Here is a 12,339-nt window from a genome sequence, read left to right as displayed (position 1 = left end):
TGGCTCCTGTGGGGGCTCCAAGGGGGGCTGTGGCTCCTGTGGGGGCTGCAAGGGGGGCTGTAGCTCCTGTGGGGGCTGCAAGGGGGGCTGTGGCTCTTGTGGGGGCTCTAAGGGGGGCTGTGGCTCTTGTGGCTGCTGCCAGTCCAGCTGCTGCAAGCCCTGCTGTTACTCCTCAGGCTGTGGGTCATCCTGCTGCCAGTCCAGCTGCTGTGCCCCTGTGTGCTGCCAGTGCAAGATCTGATCTCTGGCTTTGCAGGACTCTTACCGTGGCCATCTCTGGTTGGGAGCCAGAGGTTGCTTCCCTGCCTTTACCTCCTTTTCCTGGCACCCAGTGAGCCAGACTCTCCTTCCGCACCTGCTGCCCTATCTCCCGCCCTCCTGCCTTGCCAAGCATGAGCACTTCTCTTTGATCTCCTACTAAGAAATGCCATGGGCCCCCGTATCCAAGAAGAATGACTTTTACGGCATCTGAAGACCACCCCGCCCCCAGCCTGCAGCACATGCCTGTCCCCAAGCCCTGCCTGCTGGCACTGTGTCCAGCATGGACACCCCTGCAGGACAGCCCAGGGTGCCCACTCACTATGCAGTCACTAGGAGTTCGGATCTCTGTCCTGTCAACATCCAATAAACCACTCGCCCCAGCACCCCATAGCTGTCTTGGTGTATTTGTCTGCTTATTTCCCTCTCGAGGCAGGTGGGAGGAATCTGGGGCTGCATTGTGTCCCCTGGGAATCCCACACACCTGCCCTGAACCAGACCAGGGCTGCAGGTGTGGTGCCCTGGCCAGCAGGGGCCCTGGACACCGTGGCGGTCACAGGCGGGAGCACCAGGGGCCACCTGGCTCCGTCCCTCGCTGTGCAGCCCTCCACCACATCCTCTTGGCATCTGGCCCAGGGCAGGGATGTCTTGCCTTGATGAGGCAAAAGCAATCACTGAGGCGGGAGGGGTGTCACGGCCTGTTCAACACATGGTCTTATCCCCTTTGGGCCGATGTAACAGAATCCCATGGCCTGTTATGAGCAGCTGAGGTGTATTTCTCAGGGTTCTGGAAGCCGGCAGTCTGAATTAAAGATGCCAGCAAGGCTCACGCCTGTATTCTCAGCACTTTGGGAGGCCGAGGTGGGAGGATCACAAGGCCAGGAGTTTGAGTCCAGTCAGGGCAATAAAGCAGGAACCCTGTCTCTACAAAAAATAGAACAAAATTAGGTGTGGCAGCACACACCTGTGGTCCCAGCTGCTCTGGAGGCTGAGGTGGGAGGATCACTTGAGCCGGGAGGTTGAGGCCGCAGCAAATGGTGATCATGCCACTGTGCCACAGCATGAGTGACAGAGCGAGACACTGTCTAAAAATAAATAAAAAGATGCCAGCAAATCTGGTGTCTTCTGAGGGCCAAGGGAGCTCTTTGAGTTTCCGTTTTGTTTTGTTTGAGATAAGAGTCTTGCTGTGTCACCCTGGTTGAAGTGCAGTGGTGCCATCTCGGCTCACTGCAGCCTCTACCTCCCAGGTTCAAGTGATTCTTCTCTCTCAGCCCACAAGTTGCTGGGATTACAGGCACACACCACCAGGACTGGCTAATTTCTGTATTTTTAGTAGAGACAGGGTTTCACCAGGTTGGCCAGGCTGGCCTTGAACTCCTGACCTCAAGCAGTCTACCCACCTCCCCTTCCCAAAGTACTGGGATTACAGGTGTGAGCCACCACGCCCAGCCTGGGATCTCTTTTATAAACTCAGTAATTCCAGGCTCCACCCTCATGACATAATCATGTCCCAAATATCATCACAGTGAACTTGCGGGGAGGAACGTTCAGCCCACAGCAGTCCCCACCTAGAGGAAGAAAATGCTGGGCTCTTCCTCCCTTCCCCAGGCCTCAATCTTGGGCCTCGTTCTGCAGATTTTGGGAATGAGGCTCAGAGAGCATTTGATTATTTTCGGTGTGGGGAGATAAAGTGAATTTACATGCATAACTTGAAAATTTAGATAAAGCAGACAAATTCCTTGAAAAACACAACTCCACCACAACTGACACAAGGTGAAATAGTGATTTGTAAACAGACACAACTCCACCACAACTGACACAAGGTGAAATCGTGATTTGTAAACAGTCCTACAGCCATCAAAGAAATTGAACCTGTAATTAAAAACCTTCCCGGGCCAGGCATGGTGGCTCACACCTGTAATCCCAGCACTTTGGGAGGCTGAGGTGGCCAGATCACGTGGTCAGGAGTTCGAGACCAGCCTGGCCAACATGACAAAACCCTGTCTCTACTAAAAATATAAAAATTAGCTGGGTATGGTCGTGGGCGCCTGTAATCGCAGCTACTCAGGAGGCTGAGGCAGGAGAATCGCTTGAACCCAGGAGGCCGAGGCTGCAGTGAGCCGAGATTGTAACACTGCACTCCAGCCTGGGCAACAAGAGCAAGACTCTGTCTCAAAAAAATTAAAAAAAAAAAAAAAACCTTCCCATAGTCAGGCACAGTGGCTCACACCTGTAACCCTAGCACTTTGGGAGGCCAAGATGGGGGGACTGCTTGAGCCCAGGAGTTAAAGACCAGGCTGGGCAACATAGTGAGGCACCATCTGAAAAATAAAAATTAAAAATTAAGAACACTAAAGGAAGCGCCAGGCTAGATGTCTTCACATATGAATTCTTCCAGACACTTAAGGAAGAAATAATACCAACCATGGTAGACAGAATAACGGACACCCAAAAATGTCCACATCCTCATCCCTGGAACCTGTGGCTGTAGCTTTCTGATTGATTCCTCCCTGCTGTTACCCTCCATGGCAAGAGGGACTTTGCAATGCAGTGAAGGTTAGGGACCCTGAGATGGGGACCTGGATCATCCCGGTGGCTGTGACGTGATCCTGAGAGTCTGGATGAGATGGAGGTAAGAGGGTCAGAGTCAGAGATGCTGACAGACACCGAGGCTGGGGTGCTCTGAGGATGAGGATGTGCCACAGGCAGGCACCGTCCGAGCCAGAGACTGCAGGGAACACACCCCCCAGAGCGCCCACCTCCACCCCCTGACCGCCTCATTGCAGCTTGTAAGACCTATTTTGGATTTTTTGTTTGTTTTTGAGACAGAGTTTCACTCCTGTCACCCAGGCTGGAGTGCCTTGGTGTGATCTCGGCTCACTACAACCTCTGCCTTCTGGGTTCAAGCAATTCTCCTGCCTCAGCCCTCTGAGTAGCTGGGATTATAGGCGTGTTCTACCACGCCCTGGCTAATTTGTGTATTTTTAGTAGAGATGGGGTTTCACCATGTTGGCCAGGCTAGTCTCAATCTCCTGACCTCGTCATCTGCCTGCCTTGGCCCCTCAGAGTGCTGGGATTACAGGTATGAGGCACCACGCCCCGCCATTAAGACCTATTTTGTACTTCCGGCCTTCGGAACCTTAAAGTAATACATTTGTGTTGTTTTAAACACTAAACGGCTGCACCTGTGGTCATTTATTTCGGCAGCAAGTGGAAATGAATATGCAAGCCTTTCACAGGCTCTCCTAGAGAGCAAAAACGAAATGTTTCCCAATTGACTTCATGAGATTAGCACCCTCTTGGTAGCAAAACGAGGCAAAGAAACAGCCAGAAAGAAAATGTGGACAGGTGCGGTGGCTCACGCCTGTAATCCCAGCACTTTGGGAGGCCGAAGCAGGAGGATCACTTGAGGTCAGGAGTTCAAGACCAGCCTGGCCAACGTGGTGAAACCTGGACTCCACTAAAAATACAAAAATTAGCCGGGCATGGTGGCGGGCACCTGTAATCCCAGCTACTTGGGAGGCTGAGGCAGGAGAATCACTTGAACCCAGGAGGCAGAGGTTGCAGTGGGCTGAGCCAAGATCGTGCCACGGCACTCCAGTCTGGGCAACAGAGTGAGACTCCATCTCAGAAAAAAGAAAGAAACTGTATTTGCCAAATATTTCATGTGCGAACGTAAAAATCTAACAAAATTCAGCAAATATATCATGAGCAGGGATGAAAGACTGATTATACATTCAAAATCCAACCCATGCACTTTACCACATTCATAGAACAAAGGAGGAGAAATGCTTCCTCATCTCAGTAAATGGAGGGAAAGCATTCAAAAGACCAACAACAGAGAAGCACAGCTGAGCTGACGGCACGGGCTTCAGCATTCCCCGAGAACCCGCAGAGAACGCCCTCAGCACACTGTGGCTGCGGGTGCTGGGGGAAGCATGGCCCCTCCACCCCCATGCTCCTGGTTAGAGGCTGAGTGACAAGTGTGGGCTACACACGCGGCCCAGTAGGGCCATGGTCACCGCTGTCCCATGGGGAAGACCAGGAGAATCCCCGGCCCCACAGAGAAAGCACAACCGTGCCCTGTCCCAACCACCACCACCAGGGCCACCCCGATGGCAATGTAACCCCGCATAGAGTCCCAAGACGCTGCTCTGTCCCACTGGCTCCACAGCTGGAGTCACCCCAGAAGCAGGGTGACCCGTCCAGCCCCTGCTGGGGACTTACACGCAGACGCGGCAGCTTCTGGAGATGGACAGCAGGAGACACCTCCCAGGTGCCCTCCACAATGACGGGGTGGTTCTGAGCTTGTTTGAGGCGTAATTGGTTTCAGTCCGGGGCTAATTTCCATGTGGTGAGCAACGTGTTTGCACTTTCAACATTTTGGGCAACACCTTTCTCAGAGCCTGGGAATGTTCGAGGCCCCAGCTTGAGCTCCAACGTGCAGGGAAATCCCGAAGCTGACTGGGTCACAGAGGGGTCAGGACAGGGCAAGAAGCAGGGGCCCTGGGGACCCCATGGATGGAGACCTGCAGCGGGGGGAGAAGAGGGGCCCCCGCCACCAGAGTCCACACGCAGGCCAGTGATGGTCCAGGCGCCAGGGCAGGGGCAACCACGTCACGCCCCAGGGTCAGGGCACAGCCAGGTGGTTCCTGTGTACTCCACACTCTACCCAGCTCTGCCGCCTTGCTGTGTGGACTTCTGCCTCGACAGCCCCGGTATGGCCTGGGCTGGGAGCCACTCCCAGGGCTGACAGAACCCAGGGACTGCCATGAGCCATGGGGAGAGCCGTCCCAAGCCTGGGGGCGTGACTGTTCCCCTCAGGCCATGGCGAGGCACACTGAGAGCTGGAGAATAGAGCCCTCACCTGAGGAAGGCTGAGTGCCGTCAGGACCTGCCTCCTCAAGGAAGAGGATCTACTGCCTCCCTTCTTAGTGCCCAGAGGTCCTGAGCCAGAGGCCATAATAAGCCGGGGTCTACAGACACCCTGGATGAAGACAGAGTCCCCTAAAACCAGTCTCTACAACGCCAGATGACACCAAACACAGGAATGACAGCTGCTCCCCGAGGGGCCCAGCATGCCACTGTGGAGGTGCTGCTGACCGGGGTCTCCAAAGATGAGATCAGCGGGGCAAGCACCCGAGACATTCAGCTCCCATGTGGCTCTGGGAGGTGGCCAGTGGCCACTCAGTGGCCTAGACCAAAAGCGCCTCAACAGTGCCAGACCCTTGTGGAGCAGGGGAAGCCACCCCTCCTGGGCACCCCCACTGTGCTGCCTGCACCCCTGTGTCCTGATCCAGACCCTTGCGGAGCAGGGGAACCGACTTCCCCTGGGCACTCCCACTGCGCTGACTGCACCCCTATGTCCTGACCTGATAGCCTTTGGGAGAAGCGGCATTAGCAGGAGGCTGGGGGGTGACTCCCTGATGCAGGGGTGACGGAGGCTGCAGACAACTATGGCTATTTGCACACATGCTGGAGTGAGCCACCCAGGTGACAGTTTTGGGGCCAGGCCTGGCAAGCAACTTGTTCATGTCGGGATGCTCTAGAATATTCCATTTGAAGTCAGGAACTGCACAGACCCCCTCACATGTGTCTCAGCTGCTTGGTCCTGCCTGCCCCAGCCTCGGTCCCTTGCCTTGCTGCCCAGGGAGGGCCAGCCTGTGATTTGACCATCACATTCCTGCAGCAACGGGAGCTCCAGAAGCTTCTGCACGCTGCTCCAGCCTCCCCAAACTCTCAGATGCTCCAGCCTGCCCAGCGGCTGCCCAGAGGGGCCAGTAACACCACCCGAAGGTGCGGGGATGTTAATCCCCCAGGAGGGTAACTCCGACCCACGAGAGCAGAAGACAGGAAGGGCTTGCAGAGAAACTCGTCTCCCCCCCCACCCCCCGTGGACTGTTCTGAGCTGAGCATCGCTGCAAGTTCTCACGGGAGGGGGTGTGCAGACTCGGCCAGCTCCAACTTCAAAAAGACTCAGCAGCTGAGTGAGACACAGCCTTGCCTGTGCTTCACCCCTCCCTGGCTTGGTGCGTTCCTGCCCCACGCACGCACCCCTATGATTCACCCTTCCAGAAAACGTGTGCACTGAGCTTTGCATCTGGCTACTTTCTCAAAACTGGAGGCTGAGGCTCCCGCCGTCACCACATCCGCTCAGCACCGTCACGGTGATCCCAGCCCAAGCAACACACAAGGAAATAAGCAACGTGAGGTCACCGACGGTGTGGCCATCTGCCCGGGAAGTCCAAGTGAAGCTACTGACGGCCGCCTGGAGGAGCAAGAAACGTCAGAGAGCTGACGTCAGCCTGCCCACGACAAATAACAGCACAGCAGAAATCGTGGTTTTTATAAGAAGCCTTTCACAAAGCAATTGAAACCGTAATCTCAGGCGTAATGTGTGCAGCAGGAAGACATCAAGCCATACGGCTGGGCGCGGTGGCTCACGCCTGTAATCCCAGCACTTTGGGAGGCTGAGGCAGGTGGATCACGAAGTCAGGAGTTCAAGGCCAGCCTGGCAAAGATGGTGAAACACCGTCTCTACTCCCAAGTCAGTCAGCTAAAGCAGGAGAATTGCTTGAACCAGGGAGGAGGAGGCTGCCGTGAGCCGAGACAGACAGACAATAAAGCACTACAGAAGGACGTCTTCAAACTAAATATGTAGCCTGCGTGAGAAGACAGTCCAGTGTCCTCCTCATCAATCTATCAAGCAAATGCGTCTACAATCAGAATGCCTCAAACCCCAGGTGCTGGCGTTTTATTTTATTATTTTTTTGAGACAGTTTTGCTTTTGTCTCTGACCCTGGAGAGCAACGGCACAATCTCGGCTCACGGCAACCTCCATCTCCCGGGTTCAAGCAATTCTCCTGCCTCAGCCTCCCTAGTAGCTGGGATTACAGGTGCCCACCACCACACCCAGCTAATTTTTGTATTTTTTTGGTAGAGACGGGGTTTCACCAAGTTGGCCAGGCTGATCTCAAACTCCTGACCTCAGGTGATCCACCTGCCCCAGCCTCCCAAAGTGCTGGGATTACAGGCATGAGCCACCACAACTGGCCCTGGCAAGGGTTTTAAATGAAGTTCTCCTAGCCTGCTGGCGGGGTGTGTGTTCAAATTCCCCAGTCAGGGCAACTTAGCCATATCTGAGGACACAGAAGGTGGGAAACCCTGCCACCTGGCAAGCCCACTTCTCAGACCCACATTCCTCAGACAAATCCGCCCCAGGGCTGCGGCCACCGTGTTTCTCCCAGACTGCACCAGTGCACTCCAGCCTGGGCAACAAGAGCAAAACTCCATCTCAAAAAAACCTAGGGAAGAAAAGAATCCTGTAATCCCAGCATTTTGGAAGGCCGAGACAGGAGGATTGCTTAGGCCCAGGAGTTTAAGGCCAGCCTCGGTGACATAGCGAGACCTCATCTCTACAAAAAAATAAATAAATAAATACATTTTTTTTTTTGAGATGGAGTCTCACTCTGTTCCCCAGGCTGGAGTGCAGTGACACGATCTTAGCTCATTGCAACCCCCTCCTGGGTTCAAGCGATTCTTGTGCCTCAGCCTCCCAAGTAGCTAGGATTGCAGGCATACAGACCACTAGACCTGGCCAAAAAAAATTTTTTTTAATTAGCTAGACATGGTGGCACACTTCCGTAGACCCAGCTACTCAGGAGGCTGGGATGGGAGGATCCGCTGAGCTCAGGAGGTTGAGGCTGCAGTGGGCCATGTTCCGACCAGGGCACTCCGGCCTGGGTGACAGAGTGAGCTCCTGTCAAGAGAGAAAAGGGAGACAGGAAGGATGGAATCATGGAAGAAAGGAAATAGGGGAGAGAGGGCGGGAGGAAAGAAAGAAAAGTAATCTGAAAAGTGTGTTAAAAACACGTAGGAGTTGGGTGTGGTGGAACATGCCTGTAATCCCAGCTACTTGAGAGCCTGATGCAGGAGGATCGCTTGAGCCCGTGAGAAGTTCAGTCCAGCCTGGATAAAATCGTGAGACCCACTGCAGGTTTTTACAGCCCAAATATGAAACTAACCTAACATGTAAAAAATAAAGAATTGGTTCAACTATCGCTGTACACCCATAAAATACAGTACCACAGAGATATTTATTATCACGTTGTGAGAAAGCAGCAATATGGATGAATCTGAAACGTATTTCCTTAAGGCCGGGCCTGTAATCCAAGCACTTTGGGAGGCTGAGGCGGGTGGATCACTTGAGGTCAGGAGTTCGAAGCCAGCCTGCCCAACGTGATGAAACCCCATCTCTACTAAAAAATACAAAAATTAGGCTGGCGTGGTGGTGGGCACCTGTAATCCCAGCTACTCGGGAGGCTGAGGCTGCAGAATCGCTTGAAGCCAGGAGGCAGAGGTTGCGGTGAGCCGAGATCACACCACTGCACTCCAGCCTGGCGACAGAGAGACTGCCTGGAAAAAAAAAAAATAGTATTTCCTTGAGTGAAAGATGCCAGGGCAAAAGTCCACTCACTGTATGTTTCCATTTCTATGAAGTATAGGAACAGATGGCAGTAACTGACGGCGACAGGTCAGAGGGTGAGGATGGGGCACCAGGGAACTTCCTTGAGTAACAAAGTTTCTAGGTGTCATTATGGTGGTGATAAAACTGTATACACAGTTGTCAAAACCCATCTACTGGCCAGGCGTGGTGGCTCATGCCTGTAATCCCAGCACTTTGCAAGGCCGAGGTGGGAGAATCACTTGAGGTCAGGAGTTCAAGACCAGCCTAACCAACACAGCAAAACTCCGTCTCTACTAAAAATGCAAAATTTAGCTGGGCGTGGTGTCACGTGCCTGTAATTCCAGCCACTCAGGAGGCTGAGGCAGGAGAATCGCTTGAACCTGGAGATGGAGGTTGCAGTGAGCTGAGATCACGCCATTGCACTCCAGCCTGGACGACAAGAATGCCATTTACTTGAATAATGGGTGCCAAACGCTAGGGAGGGGGGTTGGGAACTAATAACTAACTCTGTCTAATAAGCACAGAGTTCCAATTTTGCAAGATGAAGAGCTCCAGAGATGGGTGGTGGTGATGCTCACACAGCAACGTGAATGTACTTAATGCTGATAAATTCACTTGAAAATAATTCATATGGTACATGGCATGTAACCGTATGCTGTTGTATTTTACCACAATAAAAAAATAAGGTTTTTAAAGAAATAACTGGAAAAAAGCCTACTTGAACAGCTGGGATGGGCATTTTATTGAGTTAACTATGCCTTGACTTTAAAAAGGCTGGGAAAACCATGGCACGGAGGTTTGCTGTACATAATTAGCTGAAGCAATTACATGCGCATCAGCGACAAAGTGAGCCCAGCGCTCCTCCCGCATAAGGATGCTTCGGGAAACGACCTTGGGCGTCCTCCTGGCGGCGAGCCTGCGGACGGCAGAGGGCGCGCGCGAACCGCCGGGCCGGTCCCGCTCAGACCCCACCCGTCCGGCCCCGAACGCGCGTCCTGCGCGAGCCTGCTGGGCCCCGCCAGGACCCTCGCTGCGGCCTTGGTGCCTCCCTGGCCTCCCTAGCCTCGGAGACCCGAGGCGGCGTCCATAGGCCCGGGTCGGGACTGACACCAAAGCCCCCTCCCTGGGTCGCGCCTGCCACCCACGTCCACACCTGTGCTGGGAGTCGGTGCGGCCGCCGATCTGAACTGAGCTGAGCCGGTCGGGGCACGCAGGCCCCTGCGCCCACCCCAGGCAAGCGCCCAGCCCGCCGGCCCCTGCCGGGTGCAAAGGGCACAAGGATCCAAGCAGCGGGGCCGCAGAAAAGCCACAGCCAGTTCTCTCCAGGGCGCCACCTCCCCAACCCTCCCCCCTGGTTGGGGGCAGAACCTAAGATTCTCACTGCTTATTTGCACGAAAATGACCAGGAGGATTATAACAATCGCGCCCAAGGGCGCTCCCCTCCCCAGGGACAGCCCAGGCACTCCAGGGGAAGCTGCGTTCCCCACCAAGCCACCCCCTGGGAGCCTCCAGGAGGGATTCAAGCTCGCTGCCTGCCACCTGCTCCAGCCTGGCCAGGAGCTGCCCAGGGTATAACCAGAGCTCTTAGGGGACAATAGGCACTCCCAGGCCACAGGCAGGTGCGGGCCACATCCCAGCTGGGCAGCAGATGCACCGGTCCCTTCCCCATTAGGCTCACCTAGGCCTTGCAAGGGGAGCAAGCCAGGTGAGGCTTTCCCCCAAAAGACAGCCTCGCTATCTAACCAACAACCTCCACGCATGCGGTCCCAGGCCCTTCCAAGCCTGCGACTACCTCCTCAGGGACCTCATTCGCTCCCTGTGGCCACCCGGCCCCCTCCGGGTCTCAGCCTGAATCGTCCTGCTCCCTCCCAGGGCCAAGCCTCTCCCGCTTTTCAAACCCAGCAAGCCTGCGGCCCTCACCCCCACTCACCAGGACCCGCGTCGGGGTCCCGCAGCTCCAGCCCAGGGGTCCCCTCCAGCCAGGACCTCCCTCCTCGCAGGGCCCTCCGCTTTGGGGCACAGCCCCAACCCCAGTCACCCCTGGGCTCCCAGGGCTTCCTTCTGGGACAGCCCCATGCCCACCAAGGCATTTGTTTGTCCTGTGTGCCAACTCTGCGCCGGGAACGCACGCCACCGCCACCCCCACCCCACACGGGCAACTGCCTGGTCCCCTCAGGCTAGCCAGGGAGGGAGCTGTAAGCACTTATTAATCGCCAGCTGTGTGCTCAGCTCTGAGGCCTGCAGGCAGACTGGGTATGGAAACGGGGGACCCGGAGCCCCGCTCAGCACCCCCTGCTGCCCACAATCCTCCCCACCCCCAGCCTGAATCGCCTTCGCACCCCGAGCTCTGGGGTCCTGGGTGCCCACCGAGAGTTCTGCGGTCGTCGCGCCAGCTTCATTTTCTGTGGCCCTTCATTCAACCAGCGGCCGAGGCCTCTCACAGCCGCGGGGTGACCCTGCGAGGCCCAAGCAGAAGGCGGACCACCCGCACGCTCCCTCTCCACCTGGCAGCGGGAAGGGGGCCTTTTAGAAATGTCTGGGGTGTCTGGTCACCCCCCCAAAAAAAAAATCATTACCTTCAAAGGCTCCCAGGCTCCTTGGCTCCCGGGCAGGGGTCTTTGTCCCCTTCCTCGAGGACAGCGAGGCCTCCGCCCGCCCTTCCCGTCCAGCGCGAGTCTGACCCCGTCGCTCCCGCCCAGCACCTACCAAGGTGCAATTACGCGCGCGTTCTTCCTGCCCCGGCCTCGCCGCGTCCCCGCCGCGCGCGCGGAGCTGTTCCCACAGCGGTCGGCGGGGAGCGGCCACTCAGCAGCTCGCACGGAGGTCGTCTGGGAGGCTTTCCACGGAAGCGGGAGGGCCGGGGGGGACAGCGTCGTCTTGGGGAGCCCCCCCTGGAGTTCGTGGATGTGTGGCCCGAGGCGGGCGGCTCGTCGGTGATCACAGCGTCCCGGGTCCGACCGAGTCAGGGGTCTCCGGCTCCGTCCTGCGGGGGTCGCGGCGGGGCGAGCGCAGCCGCTGCAGGTAAAACGTGCGCCCGGGACGCGAGGGGCGACGGCGCGGGTCTGGGGAGGGCTCCCGGCGGCGGCCCCGCGCCAACAAAGACTGGGCGGAGGGTGGAGCGGGCAGGAGAGAGGACTTCGCGCCCGGGGCCGCTTGGCGGGACCGCCCGGGGTCTGTGCGGCGCGGCGGGGGTCCCGGGAGAACGCAGAACGCGGGGCCGGGAGGGCTTCCTGGAGGCGGGGTCCGCGCGCACCGGGCCCGGGCGCCGGTGGCCCCTTTAAGAGCCGGTCCCGGGGTGAGCGCGGAGGGCGGAAGGCGGCGGCGGCGGCGCGACCCGACCCGCACCCCCCCGCGGCCGCCGCCTCCTGTCCTCACCCCGAGCCCGGGCTCCGCTGACGTCACCTGCCCCCGAGCCGCGCGCGCTGATTGGATACAGGTGACGTCAGGGGCTTTTTTCGCTCGGCATGACCTCATCCCCGCGGCCGCCCCGCCCTCCGCCCCGGGCCTGTCACTCGCGGCCGAGCGCGGCGGCCCAGCCGGCTCCGCGGCCCCCCCCGGCGCCCCCCCCCCCGCGGGCCGCGGAAGCCCGGGGCCCGAGCCCGAGCCCGCCCGCA

The 12,339-nt window shown here is 57.2% G+C and overlaps 1 pseudogene; it reads right to left on the bottom strand.

Moving 5' to 3' along the window:
• Nucleotides 1–12,199, bottom strand: part of LOC116544328 — a 13,031-nt pseudogene extending 832 nt beyond the window's left edge.
• Nucleotides 12,200–12,339: the final 140 nt, after the last annotated feature.

The sequence above is a fragment of the Sapajus apella genome, unplaced genomic scaffold (assembly GCF_009761245.1).
Source record: "Sapajus apella isolate SASKATOON/1434 unplaced genomic scaffold, GSC_monkey_1.0 scaffold212, whole genome shotgun sequence".
Taxonomy (NCBI): domain Eukaryota; kingdom Metazoa; phylum Chordata; class Mammalia; order Primates; family Cebidae; genus Sapajus; species Sapajus apella.
This window is presented reverse-complemented; position numbering and strand designations above follow the sequence as displayed.